Source organism: Salvelinus alpinus, chromosome 28, assembly GCF_045679555.1.
Source record: "Salvelinus alpinus chromosome 28, SLU_Salpinus.1, whole genome shotgun sequence".
In the NCBI taxonomy this organism is placed as follows: domain Eukaryota; kingdom Metazoa; phylum Chordata; class Actinopteri; order Salmoniformes; family Salmonidae; genus Salvelinus; species Salvelinus alpinus.
In genome coordinates, this window is record NC_092113.1 from 36,264,839 (window position 1) to 36,281,503 (window position 16,665).

A 16,665-nucleotide genomic window follows, 5' to 3' on the forward strand; every position below is an offset into this window, starting at 1 on the left:
ATTATAACAGTGGCAAAAGGTGTTCAAATGTTTATAGATGACCAGCAGGGTCAAATAATAATAATCACAGTGGTTGTAGAGGGTGCAACAGGTCAGCACCTCAGGAGTAAATGTCAGTTGGCTTTTCATAGTCGAGCATTCAGAGTTGAAAACAGCAGGTGCGGTAGAGAGAGAGAGTTGAAAACAGCAGGTGCGGTAGAGAGAGAGAGTTGAAAACAGCAGGTGCGGTAGAGAGAGAGAGTTGAAAACAGCAGGTGCGGTAGAGAGAGAGAGTTGAAAACAGCAGGTGCGGTAGAGAGAGAGAGTTGAAAACAGCAGGTGCGGTAGAGAGAGAGAGTTGAAAACAGCAGGTGCGGTAGAGAGAGAGAGTTGAAAACAGCAGGTGCGGTAGAGAGAGAGAGTTGAAAACAGCAGGTGCGGTAGAGAGAGAGAGTTGAAAACAGCAGGTGCGGTAGAGAGAGAGAGTTGAAAACAGCAGGTGCGGTAGAGAGAGAGAGTTGAAAACAGCAGGTGCGGTAGAGAGAGAGAGTTGAAAACAGCAGGTGCGGTAGAGAGAGAGAGTTGAAAACAGCAGGTGCGGTAGAGAGAGAGAGTTGAAAACAGCAGGTGCGGTAGAGAGAGAGAGTTGAAAACAGCAGGTGCGGTAGAGAGAGAGAGTTGAAAACAGCAGGTGCGGTAGAGAGAGAGAGTTGAAAACAGCAGGTGCGGTAGAGAGAGAGAGTTGAAAACAGCAGGTGCGGTAGAGAGAGAGTTGAAAACAGCAGGTGCGGTAGAGAGAGAGAGTTGAAAACAGCAGGTGCGGTAGAGAGAGAGTTGAAAACAGCAGGTCTGGGACAAGGTAGCACGTTTCTGGGAGATTTTATTTCAGGTCATGAAACATGGGACTAACACTTTACATGGAGTTTATATTTTTGTTCAGCATAGATTAGACAAATTGTTTTACCTGAGCATAACCCAAAATCGAAAGACTTATTAGCCTACGCTGTTGTTTATCATTTTGTGGTCACGGAGCATTGATTGAGCTCATTGGTTGAGTTGGAAAATAAATGCTGCTCTCATGGAATGGCATGCTTTGAGCACTATACTGTGCTATTTGCATGTGAAAATGAATGCCATTTGCTGCATTTGCTATAGGCCTATTGTTTAAGTTTGTGTTGGTGACAGTTTAATATCTCAATAATTTGCAGCTGTTTTAAGTCTATCAAAAGTGCCGATGGATGATCTTTTTTATCAGTATGAATTAGATTGAGCAATAAAAGCCCGACTCGTGGTCTTCTTAAACGAAACTGTTTGTTGACAGTATGGAGCATGAATACCACAGAGGAGTTTAGAAGGAACTCCTTCAGACTTTAATTCCATAGGCTGGGATGAAAAGTCTGACTGCATTCAACCCATACTGCATAGCACATTCACACAGCTGTATTTTCTTTTTTTGTTCTGCTTTAATGCAGTTGCCATCACATCAAGGTTAATGCTTTGTTTTTTACTTCCATTCAACTTAGTGGATTCACAAAGTGAATGAGAGCGAGGATAATGAAAGCCAGAGCAGACGAGAGGAGAGAGGTGTAAGAATGGGATGAAGCGTGAACGAGTGTGAGAGAAGATAAGCGAGAGGCTTATGCGACAGTTAGGGGCTTGCAAGGTCAACCCTGCAAGCTGGTCAATTACTGTGCAGTGGAGGTGGACTGCTGAGTAAACCTGAGTCACTCTGGGCTAGCTGCATCTCACTCCACAGCTCTCCACTCCACAGCTCTCCACTCCTCTCCTCCAGTCATTAGTAGGGACCTCTGACTTTCTCATCAAATGGATTTTGAGAAGGATGAGAGGAATTAAGGACATGCTATTGAGACTCTCCCCTGGTGCAGCTCATCCTCTCACCACATCGCTGTCCAATCAAACCATGTACAATCTCAGAGAGTCCTCACTGAGTTAAAGAGGTGACACAGTGCAATACTATTCCAGTGTGCAATTCTGACCGAGAATGGACACCCCTCATTATAATTACAAACCTCTGTTTTAACTATGAGGTGTTATATAGTGCCTTCAGAAAGTATTCACACCTCTTTAGAATTTTTCCAAATGTTGTGTTACAGCCTGAACTTCAAATGTATCAAATTGAAATTTTGTGTTACTGATCTACACACAATATTCCAAAATGTCAAAGTGGAATTTTGTTAGCACATTTTTTTTTTTATTAATAAAAAATGTAAAGCTGAAATATCTTGAGTGAATAAGTATTCAACCCCTTTATTATGGTACGCTTAAATAAGTTCAACAGTAACAATGTGCTTGACAAATCGAATAATAAGTTGCATGGACTCATTCCGTGTTCAACAATAGTGGTTAACATGATTTTAGAATGACTACCCCATCTTTGTACCCCACAGATGAAATTATCTGTAAGGTCCCTCAATCGAGTAGTGAATTTCAAACACAGATTCAAAATATTCAAAAACATGCATCCTGTTTGCAACAAGGCACTTAAAGGAATAATGCAAGAAATGTGGCAAAGAAATTAACTTTTTGTCCTGAATACAAAGTGTTATGTTTGGGGCAAATCCAAAACACTGAGTACCACTCTTCATATTTTCAAGCATGGTGGTGGCTGCATCATGTATGGGTATGCTTGTCATTGGCAAGGATGAGGGAGTTTTTTAGGATAAAATGAAACGGAATATCGCTATAAACATAGCAGCAGCGGTGTGTGGGTATTATCAGTGGGGAAGTCAAGCCAGAAAAAAAAAGCCATATTACAACCTATGTGATAATTGCATTGTTTGCTCTATAACCTGTTAGTTCATATGCCTTGTGACCGTGATATATGGGCCTAAACCAGAGAGCAACCTCTGTCCAGTGTAGTCCACAAAGCATATTGCATGTAACAAAAAGTTACATGACCTACATCATGGTCAAGCAAGTTAATGTTTTCACATTTTTGGGACTAATTATCAACTATGATTTAGAACCAGGGAGAGTTACCACAAGTCACAAAGACAACAGGCGCTGCCTCCACTATTTCAACACCATCAAATCACCTCTGCTTAGTCTAATTCACTGAAAACTAAAAGATACCAAAAACAATTTAGTCCAACCAACGTAAGCTAAATATGATTTGGCTGTCCATGGTTCTGATTTCTCTGTGTCTGTCTTTGTGTGTCTTTGTGTGTCTTTGTGTGTGTGTGTGTGTGTGTGTGTGTGTGTGTGTGTGTGTGTGTGTGTGTGTGTGTGTGTGTGTGTGTGTCTGTGTGCGTTTGTGCAAGTACTATAGAAAACATATTGACTCACCCTACTTGTAGGGAAACAGCAATGCCATCCTCCTCTCCTTCATGTTGACGAAACGATCTATTTTTTTGTTGTAATAGGCTACCTGGCTAAAATAATCCCAGTTCAGCTCAACGCAGATTAGCTATTATTTTATACTTTTTTTAATCAAGGGAGGCCAAATGCTCGCTGGCTTCCCTTGCATTCAATAAGACGGGCGGCAACAATGTCATACTCTTTTTGACCAGACAGCATCAGATAGTCTCTGTATGTGTAACCCATCTAGGCCTGAGGGGCGCTGTTTCACTCTCTCTGATGCTTTCTCTGGTGAGCTACATGCAACCTCTTGCGAATTGCAGGAAAATTATAAAACACAGAGAGAGTAATGAAATTATGTATTTTTCATTTTTTGGAACATATTTTGGGTAAGCCTGGCTTCCCTAGGCATCCACACCACTGAGGCACAAGCAAAATCTTAGAGGAAGCCTGGTTCAGTCTGCTTTCCAAAAGACACTGGGAGACAAAATGTACCTTTCAGCAGAACAATAACCTAAAAACACAAGGCCAAATCTATACTGGAGTTGCTTACCAAGATGATATTGAATGTTCCTGAGTGGCCTAGTTACAGTTTGACTTAAATCGGCTTGAAAATCTATGGCAAGACTTGAAAATGGCTGTCTAGGAATGATCAACAATCAACATGACAGAGTTTGAAGAATTTAAAAAAGAATAATGGGAAAATACTGTATAATCCAGGTGTGCAAAAAATATATTTCTGTATTTAATTTTCTATGTATTTGTAAACATTTATTGTGTGTAGATGGGTGAGCAAAAACATCTATTTAATCCATTTAGAATTTAGACTGTAACAAAACAAAATGTAGAATAAGTCAAGAGGTATACATAATTTCTGAAGGCACTGTATAACACATGGTGAGTAATGGCAGTAAATTGTGGAAGAAATAGAACAGTTAGTGGAAAACAGAACGTTCTGTCTCCACCATCCTGATGGTGTCTGGATATGGAGAGGAAATAACAAATGACCGTAAGTTTCCTTGGTAACGGAAGTCATAGCAGCAGCAGCAGAAAACAGGACACATCGTCTAACTATGTCATAGCAGACAACAGAACCCCGGGGCAGAAATCCTGTTAGCTAAAGGCCCACCACGTCTCAATGTGATTAGACCTGGGAGAGAATGTCCTTCAGAAACAATCTCCTCCCTGTCACTCCCATCCCCAGTCTGAAGGCAAATGGAATGACAAGAGTAGCAACAGGTAGGCAACCTATTATTATGGAAGACCAGAGAGGACATATGAATAAATACAAATGCATCGCTATGTCGAGATCACGACTTACAGTATTTCTCATGATCACTACATAACAATAGTTGTTTGGTCAAAAGTACAATCCATTCATTTGTTCAGATGCACGATAACCACATCATCAAGGAGCCATGTGATCGCAATGCCCTCGTGGGGCATTTAAGCCCTGAACGATGGCTGACAGGCAGTTCTGTCTCCCAGGCGGTGTGCCGCCCCAAAGAACACAGCCAATCGCATGCAAGGAAAAACGCAGCTAACTTGGCTAGTCTTATGAGCTAGCAAGCTACACTATACAAAATTAGTGGATTCGGCTATTTCAGTCACACCCATTGCTGACAGGTGTATACAATTGAGCACACAGCCATGCAATCTTCATTGACAAACATTGGCAGTAGAATGACCTCACAGAAGAGCTCAGTGACTTTCAACGTGGCATCGTCATAGGATGCCACCTTTCCAACAAGTCAGTTTGTCAAATTTCTGTCCTGCAAGAACTTCCCCGGTCAACTGTAAGTGCTGTTATTATGAAGTGGAAACGTCTAGGAGCAACAACGGCTCAGCCGCAAAGTGGTAAGCCACACAAGCTCTCAGAACGGGACCGCCGAATGCTGAAGCGCGTAAAGAGTAATAATTGTCTGTCGGTTGCAATACTCACTACCGAGTTACAAACTGCCTCTGGAAGCAACGTCAGCACAAGAACTGTTCACCGGGAGCTTCATGAAATGGGTTTTCATGGCCAAGCAGCCACAAACAAGCCTAAGATCACCTTGCGCAATACCAAGCATCGGCTGGAGTGGTGTAAAGCTCGCCGCCATTGGACTATGGAGAAGTGGAAACACATTCTCAGGAGTGATGAATCACGCTTCGCCATCTGGCAGTACGACGGACGAATCTGGGTTTAGCGGATGCCAGGAGAACGCTACCTGCCCGAATGCATAGTGCCAACTGTAAAGTTCGGTGGAGGAGGCTGGGGCTGTTTTCATGGGCTAAGCCCCTTAGTTCCATTGAAGGGAAATCGTCATGGTACAGCATACAATGACGTTCTAGACGATTATAGGCTTCCAACATTGTGGCAACAGTTTGGGGAAGATCCTGTTTCAGCATGACAATGCCCCTGTTAACAAAGCGAAGTCCATTCAGAAATGGTTTGTTGAGATCAATGTGGAAGAACTTGACTGGCCTGCACAGAGCCCTGACCTCAACCCCATCGAACACCTTTGGGATCAATTGGAACGCCGACTGCGAGCCAAGGCTAATCGCCCAACATCAGTGCCCAACCTCACTAATGCTCTTGTGGCAGAATGGAAGCAAGTCCCCACAGCATTGTTCCAACATCAAGCGGAAAGCCTTCCCAGAAGAGTGGAGGCTGTTATACCAGCAAAGGGGGAAACAACTCCATATTAATGCCCATAATTTTGGAATGAGATGTTCAATGAGCAGTTGTCCACATACTTTTAGTCATGTAGTGTAGCTTGCTATATATGCTGGTTGTTAACTAGCATAACAGATACAGTACCAGTCAAAAGTTTGGACACACATACTAAATCAAGGGTTTTTCTTTATTTTTTACTATTTTATACATTGTAGAATAATAGTGAAGACATTAAAAACTATGAAATAACACATGGAATCATGTAGTAAACAAAAAAGTGTTAAATCAAAATATATTTTATATTCTTCAAAGTAGCCACACTTTGCCTTGATGACAGCTATGCACTCTTGGCATTCTCTTAACCAGCTTCACCCGGAATGCTTTTCCAACAGGCTTGAAGGAGTTCCCTCATATGCTTAGCACTTGTTGGCTGCTTTTCCTTCACTCTGCGGTCCAACTCATCCCAAACCCTCTCAATTGGTTTGATTGTGGATAGCCATTGCACAGCCTGGAGGTGTGTTTTGGGTCATTGTCCTGTTGAAAAACAAATGATGTCCCACTAAGCGCAAACCAGATGGGATGGCGTATCGATGCAGAATACTGTGGTAGCCATGCTCATTAAGTGTGCCTTGAATTCTAAATAAATCACAGACACTGCCAACAGCAAAGCACCCCCACACCATCACACCTCCTCCTCCATGCTTCACAGTGCGAACCACACATGCAGAGATAATCCGTTCACCTACTCTGCGTCTCACCAAGACACGGCGGTTGGAACCAAACATCTCAAATTAGGACTCATCAGACCAAAGGACAGATGTCCACCGGTCTAATGTCCATTGCTCTTGTTTCTTGGCACAAGCAAGTCTCTTCTTCTTGGTGTCCTTTAGTAGTGGTTTCTTTGCAGCAATTCGACCATAAGGGCCTGATTCACGCAGTCTCCTCTGAACAGTTGATGTTGAGATGTGTCTGTTACTTTAACTCTGTAAAGCATTTATGTGGGCTGCAATCTGAGGTGCAGTTAACTCAAATAAAGAAAAACCCTGGAATGAGTAGGTGTGTCCAAACTTTTGACTGGTACTGTATGTGTATAATTATAAGGGATACTTCATGTTTTGTGGATAATATTTAAATCTACAGAGGCTCCATTCCTGACAGGCCAATCAGATTCAATAGCAGCCTCAGAGGTTGAAAAATCAGGATACTGCCTTGTATGCTGTTTCATAGGTAAGGCTCCTTATAGGCAGATTAACAAGCCTCAAGTGCCTTAATGGCAGACGCCATAACTACATATGAGGACACAGGTCTGGACATCAGTGATAAAAAATAAAAATGAAATACACAAGGTGCAATTTTGAAACGTACACTGAACAAAAATACAAACGCAACATGTCAAGTGTTAGTCCCATGTTTCATGAGCTGAAATATAAGATCCCAGAAAACGTCCATATGCACAAAAAGCTTTTTTCTTTGAAATTGTGTACACAAATTTATTTACATCCTTGTTAGTGAGCATTTCTCCTTTGCCAAGATAACCCATCCACCTGACAGGTGTTGCATATCAAGAAGCTGATTAAACAGCATGATCATTACACAGGTGGACCTTGTGCTGGGGACAATAAAAGGCCACTCTAAAATGTGCAATTTTGTCACATAACACGGATGTCTCAAGTTTTGAGGGAGCATTCAATTGGCATGCTGACTGCAGGAATGTCCACCAGAGCTGTTGCTAGAGAATTTAATGTTCATTTCTCTACCTCAAGCTCTACCCCCACGTGCATGGCGTTGTATGGGCGAGCGGTTTGCTGATATCAACGTTGTGAACAGAGTGCCCCGTGGTGGCGGTGGGGTTATGGTCTGGGCAGGCATAATCTACAGACAACGAACACAATTGCATTTTATCCAGTGGTGTAAAGTACTTAAGTAAAAATACTTTAAAGTACTACTTAAGTAGTTATTTGGTGTATATGTACATTTTTTTGTACAACTTTTACTTTTACTCCACTACATTCCTAAAGAAAATAATGTACTTTTTACTCCATACATTTTCCCTGACACCCAAAAGTACTAAGCAGGACAGAAAAGTTATCCAATTCACACACTTATCAAGAGAACATCCCTGGTCATCCCTACTGACTCTGATCTGGAGGACTCAGTAAAGATACATACTTTGTTTGTAAATGTAATCTGAGTATTGGAGTGTGCCCCTGGCTATCCTTAAATAAAAAATTAAATAAAAAAAGAGTTGTACTTTTACTTTTGATACTTAAGTATGTTTTAAACCAAATACTTTTACTCAAGTAATATTTTATGTGTGATTTTCACTTTTACTCGAGTCATTTTCTATTAAGGCATCTTTACATTTACTCAAGTATGACACTAGGTACTTTTTACACCACTGATTTTATTGATGGCAGATTAAATGCGCAGAGATACCATGATGAGTATAGTTGTACATCAGTAGTTTTCCTCTTGTCACTCAATTAGCCCATATCAGTAAAAACATTTTAGATTGGAAAATTAGTCTAGTTAATCTAGCCAGCTATCTCAACTTGTTGTAATCTTGGCTGAATTACCGACCGGACACACAGGGCATGTCCGAGAGCCCTGACCTCCAGGGGGCCCCCATTGATTTTGTTAGTCACTCTTACTCAGATATTATATTAACATGGCAAGGAAAATGTGTACAATTGCATTAAATTAGCATACCCACCCCATGGCAAAACATGTAGAATAGCAGCAAATTAGCTGTTAACTTCTCTGGGTAGTATTTTCACGTCCGGATGAAAAGCGTGTCCAAAGTAAACTGCCTGCTACTCAGGCCCAGAAGCTAAGATATGCATATCATTAGTAGATTTGGATAGAAAACACTCTGAAGTTTTTAAAACTGTTTGAATCATGTCTGTGAGTATAACATAACTTATTTGGCAGGCGAAACCCCGAGGACAAACCATTCAGATTTTTTTTTTTTTTGAGGTCACTCTCTTTTCAATGGGATTTCATTGGGAATCCAGATTTCTAAGGGACCTTCTTGCAGTTCCTATCGCTTCCACTGGATGTCAACAGTCTTTAGAAATTGGTTGAGGTTTTTCCTTTGAAAAATGAAGAAGTAGCACTGTTCAGAATGAGGCTCGAGGGAAGTGTACTCTTTGTCAGAGGCGCGTGACCTGAAAGCTAGATACACTTTGTTTTCTTCCGGTATTGAACACAGAACATCCCGTCTTCAATTTTATTGATTATTTACGTTACAAAGTACCTAAAGTTGTATTACAAAAGTAGTTTGAAATGTTTGGACAAAGCTTACAGGTAACTTTTGTAGTCATTTTGCGTGAGTTGGAACCAGTGTTTTTCTGGATCAAACGCGCCAAATAAATGGACATTTTGGATATATATCGACGGAATTAATCGAACAAAAGGACCATTTGTGATGTTTATGGGACATATTGGAGTGCCAACAGAAGAAGCTCGTCAAAGGTAAGGCATGAATTATATCTTTATTTCTGCGTTTTGTGTTTGGCCAAGTGGGACGCTAGTCCCACATATCCCAGAGAGGTTTTAAACTGCAACCCCCCAAAAGTTATGTAAAGCAAACTCATGTTTTTATGATAATGCTCTTGTAGTGTAAGAGCTGTTTGAAAAGGCTGCCTGAAATTTCAACCTGTTTGGTGGGATGGAGTTTTGGCCTGCCTTGTGACATTACCAGGCAGTAAATTAGTCAATAGACCAATAAGAAAAAGAGTTCCAAACCTCTCTTCCAATAACAGCTAGTTTTCAGACCACTCACAGACAGTCTTAGCAACATTTAAATGATTTGATATTGGAGATAAAAACAGCTGCATTGGACCTTAATTACAATACTTTTTCTGCTAACAGATCCCTCTGCACGATTTAAATTATAGTTTTTAATTTCCAATGCTTATTTAATGTGAGTAAATGTGTAGTGGCTAATTGTATAGCTAATAGGCTATGTGTTTATAGATCGACTGAGGTGAATGAAGCTACAGCAACCAATGTGATAATGTCTGGGGTCAGTTTTGCTTGTTTTTGCTGTTCTACAAATACAATTTTAGAGCTTTTTAATAGTATAGAAATGCCCGTAAATGAGCTTTAACTTTCTTAAAACTTCACTGACTGCTTTAGCAGCCTGCAAGGAGCTTTTCCTATAAAACAATCCTTACTTATCAGCCTCTGAGGCTGCTATTGAATCTGATCCAGGTCTGAGGCTAAAACTGAATCTTATCACCCTGTCAGGAATGGAGCTCACCCACTCTGTAAATGGAAATATTATCCATAAAACAAAGTGTCCCATACAATTATACTGTATTTATCAGTTATGCAAGATAACAAACAGCATAGCCAACAAGCTAGCTAGCTAACAAGACTACCTAGCTAACTAGCTAGCTCATTCGCTCACAAGACCAGACAAGTTAGCTGTGTTGTGGCGTGCATGTCATTGGCTGTGGTCTTGGGGGTGGCACACAGCCTGGGAGACAGAGCTGCCTGTCAGGCATCGTTTAGGGCTTAAATGCTCCACGAGGGCTTAGCTCTCCCAAGAGCTCTTAGCTCTCCCAAGAGCTCTTAGCTCAAGGTAAAGGACATTTAACTTGCTTACATTCTAATTTATTAACGGATAATGAGCTCCAAACACAAATGAATGAATTAATTATGTCAGCATGAAATGTACCATCCCTTAGTGTAACAATCAATAAGAACGTGGGAGCCGATCCATGGTGGGCCATACTGCCAATCTACCATCAATACGTACACTCCTATTTATAGAGTTTATCTTGTGATCTCGACAAAACATATTTTGTTATGTCGTGATCATGAGGTAAAAAGTTGTGATCGACATAACAAGGGAATTCTTTTTTTTATTCATATGTCCTCTCTGGACTTCTGTATACTCATACTGATCCCATAGATTTCTATTTCTGAGCTGTTTCTATTGCAACGTGTTGTCTATACTGTCCTACGCAGATCAAAGTCCAAAACATGTATTTGTATTAACAATACACTTCTAATTATGGCAAAACAAAACCTTATGTATTTTGAATTGCATTCCAGAAGAAGTAGAGAACGACAGATGTGGACGCATTACAAGGTAGCCATTAAAAGATGAAAGAACACCTTGTTCATTATGCATGTATTTGCCTGCCTTGTTCCATCTTTGCAGCTGGCCTTACCCAAAGGAGTCTAATACAAACTTTAGGATGTGTGAGCCCGTCTAGAGTCAACAGTCCTCAATATTTCAGGACCATGGCCCAGATTCAGACGGTGTGATGAAGCGGAATACTGGAACAACTTTATGAGACCGCTTTTTTCTCTGCCAACTGAATCAGAGATGGTCCCTGCATTCTGTGGCTGACAAGGAGACAGTGGGATGTCTGACGCACTTAGGGAGAACAGAGTTCCCTAACTTCCAAGTACGTGACACAATTAACAACTGAGGAATGATTTATGAGAAAAGTCAATCCAACTTTACCTGGCACTATTGTACGGTCTGCATTTATAGACTGGACTTACGGTCCTGAAAAGTCTGCCACATAAATGTTGAAAATGAAATCCCCCAAAATGTTCAAAGTAATTAGACAAAGACGAGCTGTAGTTAAAGTACGCCACAAAGATCTGCTGTAGACATAATAACTTGGCTGGCATGACTCAGCATGTTTGTGCATGAGACAGACAGGTGGTGTCCTCTTAGTAACAAGTGGTGTCCCTTATCATCCAATACCTCCTATCCCCTCCACACTTCCAATACCCCCTCCACACTTCCAATACCCCCTCCACACTTCCAATACCCCCTCCACACGTCCAATACCCCCTCCACACGTCCAATACCCCCTCCACACGTCCACAATGCGTGATTATCTGTAATCATGGTAGCATCCACATTCATGTAAGTGTTCAGAAACATATTCTATTCTTATTTACAATAACAGTGACTCCAAAATGACACAAAACAATATTTACCATTAATTTCTATTGGGCACAAAATAATCTGAAACACAATCAAAACAAACTGCAAATGCAACCAACAAGTTTGTAGTGTCACACGCTTGATGTGGTCATTGCATGCTAGGAATATGGGACCAAATACTAAACTTTTGACTACATTAATACAAATAAGTGAATTTGTCAAAATAGTTATGACACCATCACATGGGGTGACTAGATACATAAAGTGCTAAACGGTAAAACAGATATGTAGGAAAATACCCTCAAATAAAAACGGTGACATTCTGTACTGTTGCCTCATATGAAACATTTTAATAATCTCAATCGCAAATGCTGAAGTTTAGAGGCAAATTATAAATTTTAGTTTCACTGTCCAAATGAATACATAGGGTAGTGTTATTCTTGGTGCAAAGTAAAGTGTAAAATATATAAATAATAATCCACAGCGATACCTCAAATCACAGTGGTCAGGTCTGCACCTACATGATTAGGATATTATTATTTAGCTATAAATGGACTGCATCATATCCACTAATCTAATGCGTCTGCATTGGCATGCAATTATCTCCAAAATTGTGTGTGCGAGAGCGAGTGATCATGTCGATGCAAACTCACAGCAGGTGTGAAGCATGGGGTATGCTGCTCTCCACACCACTTTTTACAAATAAAAATACGACCAGTTTGCATTGACCTGTAAAGCACTTATCTTCTAAAATGGGAAAATGAGGTGTATTTGTCCAATCATCCTTTTAGGGAAGCTAACAGTCACCCTCGGTTACCATAGAAACCAACAGGTAAGTGGTAGAGAAGTGCTTCTTCCTCCACAGCATGCTACCCCGTTCTAAAAACAGTGACCTACAAAAGTACGCCCACTGCCGCGCAGAGGCCATGGCCAGGCTCTTCGGCTCTCCTCCTCTCACTGAGGGGAGTGTATGGCATAAAGGCAACACTGGGAGGATGTGTGTTTGAGGCTGTTTTAACAGACATGTAAAACACATACAGGAGTGTGTGTCTCTCTCTCTCACACACACAGATGGCTGTATGGGAATCCCTTATTTAAGACATACAGACATGGTTTTTGGACACATGAAGTTTCACATGTTTTTTGTTCACTACTTTCAGCTACATCTGGTCTCCCATCCAGGGCCAACCCTGCTTAGCTTCAGAGGTACACCAGCAGTGGGATGCAGGGTGCTACATTGCTGGAAAGGAAACTTCATGCAAAAAGTATATTAAAAACCATATTCATTCCACAGAGGGCCTAGTGGCTTCGATTAAGACATAGACAACCAGTTGAGGAGAGTTCCTTACTAATTGCTGACCTAAATTCATCAATCAAGTACAAGGTAACAATCACATGTGGAAGTTTCACATTTAAAAGGTTTTTCACATGTGAAATTGCAATTCCATTTCCACATTTGCAGTTCTTACTTATGTGAACCCGCAAATTTGACTTTCACATGTGAACTTGCAAAAGGATGTGTTATCATGTGAACTCTAAATTTAATCAGTGGTGTGTATTCATTGTGCCAAAGGAAGCCAGTGTTCGCCAAATATTTTACCAATAATAATGATCAAATAGTTTCTTTCATCTATCTCTGTGTTTTCATAATTTCCATCAATTCGCAAGTGGCTGAATCTCACCGGAGAAATAATCAGAGCTGTCTCAGTACGTGTTGCCCACGTATCAGAGCTGTCTCAGTACGTGTTGCCCACGTATCAGAGCTGTCTCAGTACGTGTTGCCCACGTATCAGAGCTGTCTCAGTACTTGTAGCCCACGTATCAGAGCTGTCTCAGTACGTGTTGCCCATGTACTGGAACATGTCTGGACCAAAAGAGTATGGCATGTTGCATTTGACTGATTGATGCCAGCAAGCATTGGCCTCCCATGATAAACAAAATTATAAAATAATTAGCCAATCAGCGTTGAGCTTAGCTCAACTGTGGCTTGTCCTGTTGCAACAAAATGCCTCAAGGAAGGCCAGTTTGGATTTTGGCTTCACACCAATCAATAGCTTGCTAAATCTGACTTTTCCTAAGACATGGACGGAGATGGGGATTTGGACTTGTGGTTTTGACTTAATTCTCTGGTACAGGCCAAGGATTATGATGGTGATTTGTTCTAGCCATAAATGTATATATTGTGCCTCTGGCCTGAGATGACTGAAGTTCAATATGTAGCCTAGTACTGTATGACAGAGCCATGGACTGGTTTGCCAAAATGAAAGAGAGGAGGATGGCATTGGCATTCAACTAGTCTACAAGTAGCGCAAGTCAACATTTCTTATTTTACTTGCAATATTTGCTTCGTGGACTTCACCGGACAGATGTTGCTCTCAGTTTTCTTCTATGAAACAAATGCATGTGTAGTTAAATTTACTCTGCCACTGTGTGACTGTTGTCTTTTTGTTGTCATGGCCTTATTGTACAGTCGTGGGCAAAAGTTTTGAGAATGACACAAATATTAATTTCCACAAAGTTTGCTGCTTCAGTGTCTTTAGATATTTTTGTCAAATGTTACTATGGAATACTGAAGTATAATTACAAGCATTTCATAAGTGTCAAAGGCTTTTATGACAATTACATGAAGTTGATGCAAAGAGTCAATATTTGCAGTGTTGACCCTTCTTTTTCAAGACCTCTGCAATCCGCACTGGCATGCTGTCAATTAACTTCTGGGCCACATCCTGACTGATGGCAGCCCATTCTTGCATAATCAATGCTTGGAGTTTGTCAGAATTTGTGGGGTTTTGTTTGTCCACCCGCCTCTTGAGGATTGACCACAAGTTCTCAATGGGATTAAGGTCTGGGGAGTTTCCTTGCCATGTACCCCAAAAAATCGATGTTTTGCTCCCCGAGCCACTTAGCTATCACTTTTGCCTTATGGCAAGGTGCTCCATCATGCTGGAAAAGGCATTGTTCGTCACCAAACTGTTCCTGGATGGTTGGGAGAAGTTGCTCTCGGAGGATGTGTTGGTACCATTCTTTATTCATGGCTGTGTTCTTAGGCAAAATTGTGAGTGAGCCCACTCCCTACACGAATGGTCTCAGGATGCTCACCTTGTCTTCTCCGGACAAGCTTTTTTCTGGATGCCCCAAACAATCGGAAAAGGGATTCAGAGAAAATACCCCAGTCCTCAGCAGTCCAATCCCTGTACCTTTTGCAGAATATCAGTCTGTCCCTGATGTTTTTCCTGGAGAGAAGTGGTTTCTTTACTGCCCTTCTTGACACCAGGCCATCCTCCAAAAGTCTTCGCCTCGCTGTGCATGCAGATGCACTCACACCTGCCTGCTGCCATTCCTGAGCAAGCTCTGTACTGGTGGTGCCCCGATCCCGCAGCTGAATCAACTTTAGGAGACGGTCCTGGCGCTTTCTGGACTTTCTTGGGCGCCCTGAAGCCTTCTTCACAACAATTGAACCGCTCTCCTTGAAGTTCTTGATGATCCGATAAATGGTTGATTTAGGTGAAATCTTACTGGCAGCAATATCCTTGCCTGTGAAGCCCTTTTTGTGCAAAGCAATGATGACAGCACGTGTTTCCTTGCAGGTAACCATGGTTGACAAAGGAAGAACAATGATTTCAAGCACCAGCCTCCTTTTGAAGCTTCCAGTCTGTTATTCAAACTCAATCAGCATGACAGATTGATCTCCAGCCTTGTCCTCGTCAACACTCACACCTGTGTTAACGAGAGAATCACTGACATGATGTCAGCTGGTCCTTTTGTGGCAGGGCTGAAATGCAGTGGAAATGTTTTTGGGGGATTCAGTTCATTTGCATGGCAAAGAGGGACTTTGCAATTTATCTGATCACTCTTCATAACATTCTGGAGTATATGTAAATTGCCATCATACAAACTGGGGCAGCAGACTTTGTGAAAATTAATATTTGTGTCATTCTCAAAACTTTTGGCCACGACTGTTCATCACGGTGGTGTATGAACTAACAGGTTATAGAGCAAACAACACAATTATCACAACATAGGTTGTAATATGGCTTTTTTTTACTGGCTTGGCTGGTCTTCCTCAGGGATTTTATCCACGCACCGCTACTGAATTGAACATATGTGAAAAAATTGTTTCACGTGCTAAATTTAAACTCAACATGTGAAAACAGTGGTTTGTTCTTTTTGTAAGGGATGATCAGCTTGAAACAAATACATAGAGAATTGGGTGAAGATGGCCAGAGGGACCTTTCATTGTGATGGAGTAAAGTCAATAACTGGCCTCTGTTTTTAAGAGGTCTGTTCCTGATGAAGAAAACATGATTGGTATTTACACATGTTGTGTATGCGTCTCTCCAAATGCCTCCAAAAATACAGAACCTCTACATGACTACACAGACAGAGAGCTGAGAAACGCTCAGTCTGAAAGACATTTGCAGTGAACAACTCAGCTTCTAATCTGCAATTACCATTTTTACATCTGATTAACTCATAAAATAAATGCACTCTGCACAAACGGCACCTTATTGTTGATTGCTGAAAGCATTAGAAAATGCCAAATTACCCTATCAAGAAGTTGATTACAAGATGATTTGATGTTGAGCACGAGGGGAACTTCGGGAATCGATGCTTCTGTCTCTTAGTGATGCTATAGGCTCGGATGATTAGCATATTAAAATCGCAACGCTGTTTCATTTACAGTTAATCTACATCGCTGTGCTCCATTTCCAATCCACAAACAGATAGTCCTCCTCAAGTGCGAGGTCCTTTTACCATTCACATGACTCATCACATACAGCCAGCCAGAGAG

At 41.2% G+C, this 16,665-nt stretch overlaps 1 protein-coding gene across 1 annotated transcript in view; it reads right to left on the minus strand.

The window, feature by feature from the left end:
• LOC139557780 (copine-9-like) overlaps positions 1–16,665 on the minus strand; it is a 71,726-nt gene that overhangs the window by 31,249 nt on the left and 23,812 nt on the right. The gene's annotated exons all lie outside the window — the stretch shown is intronic.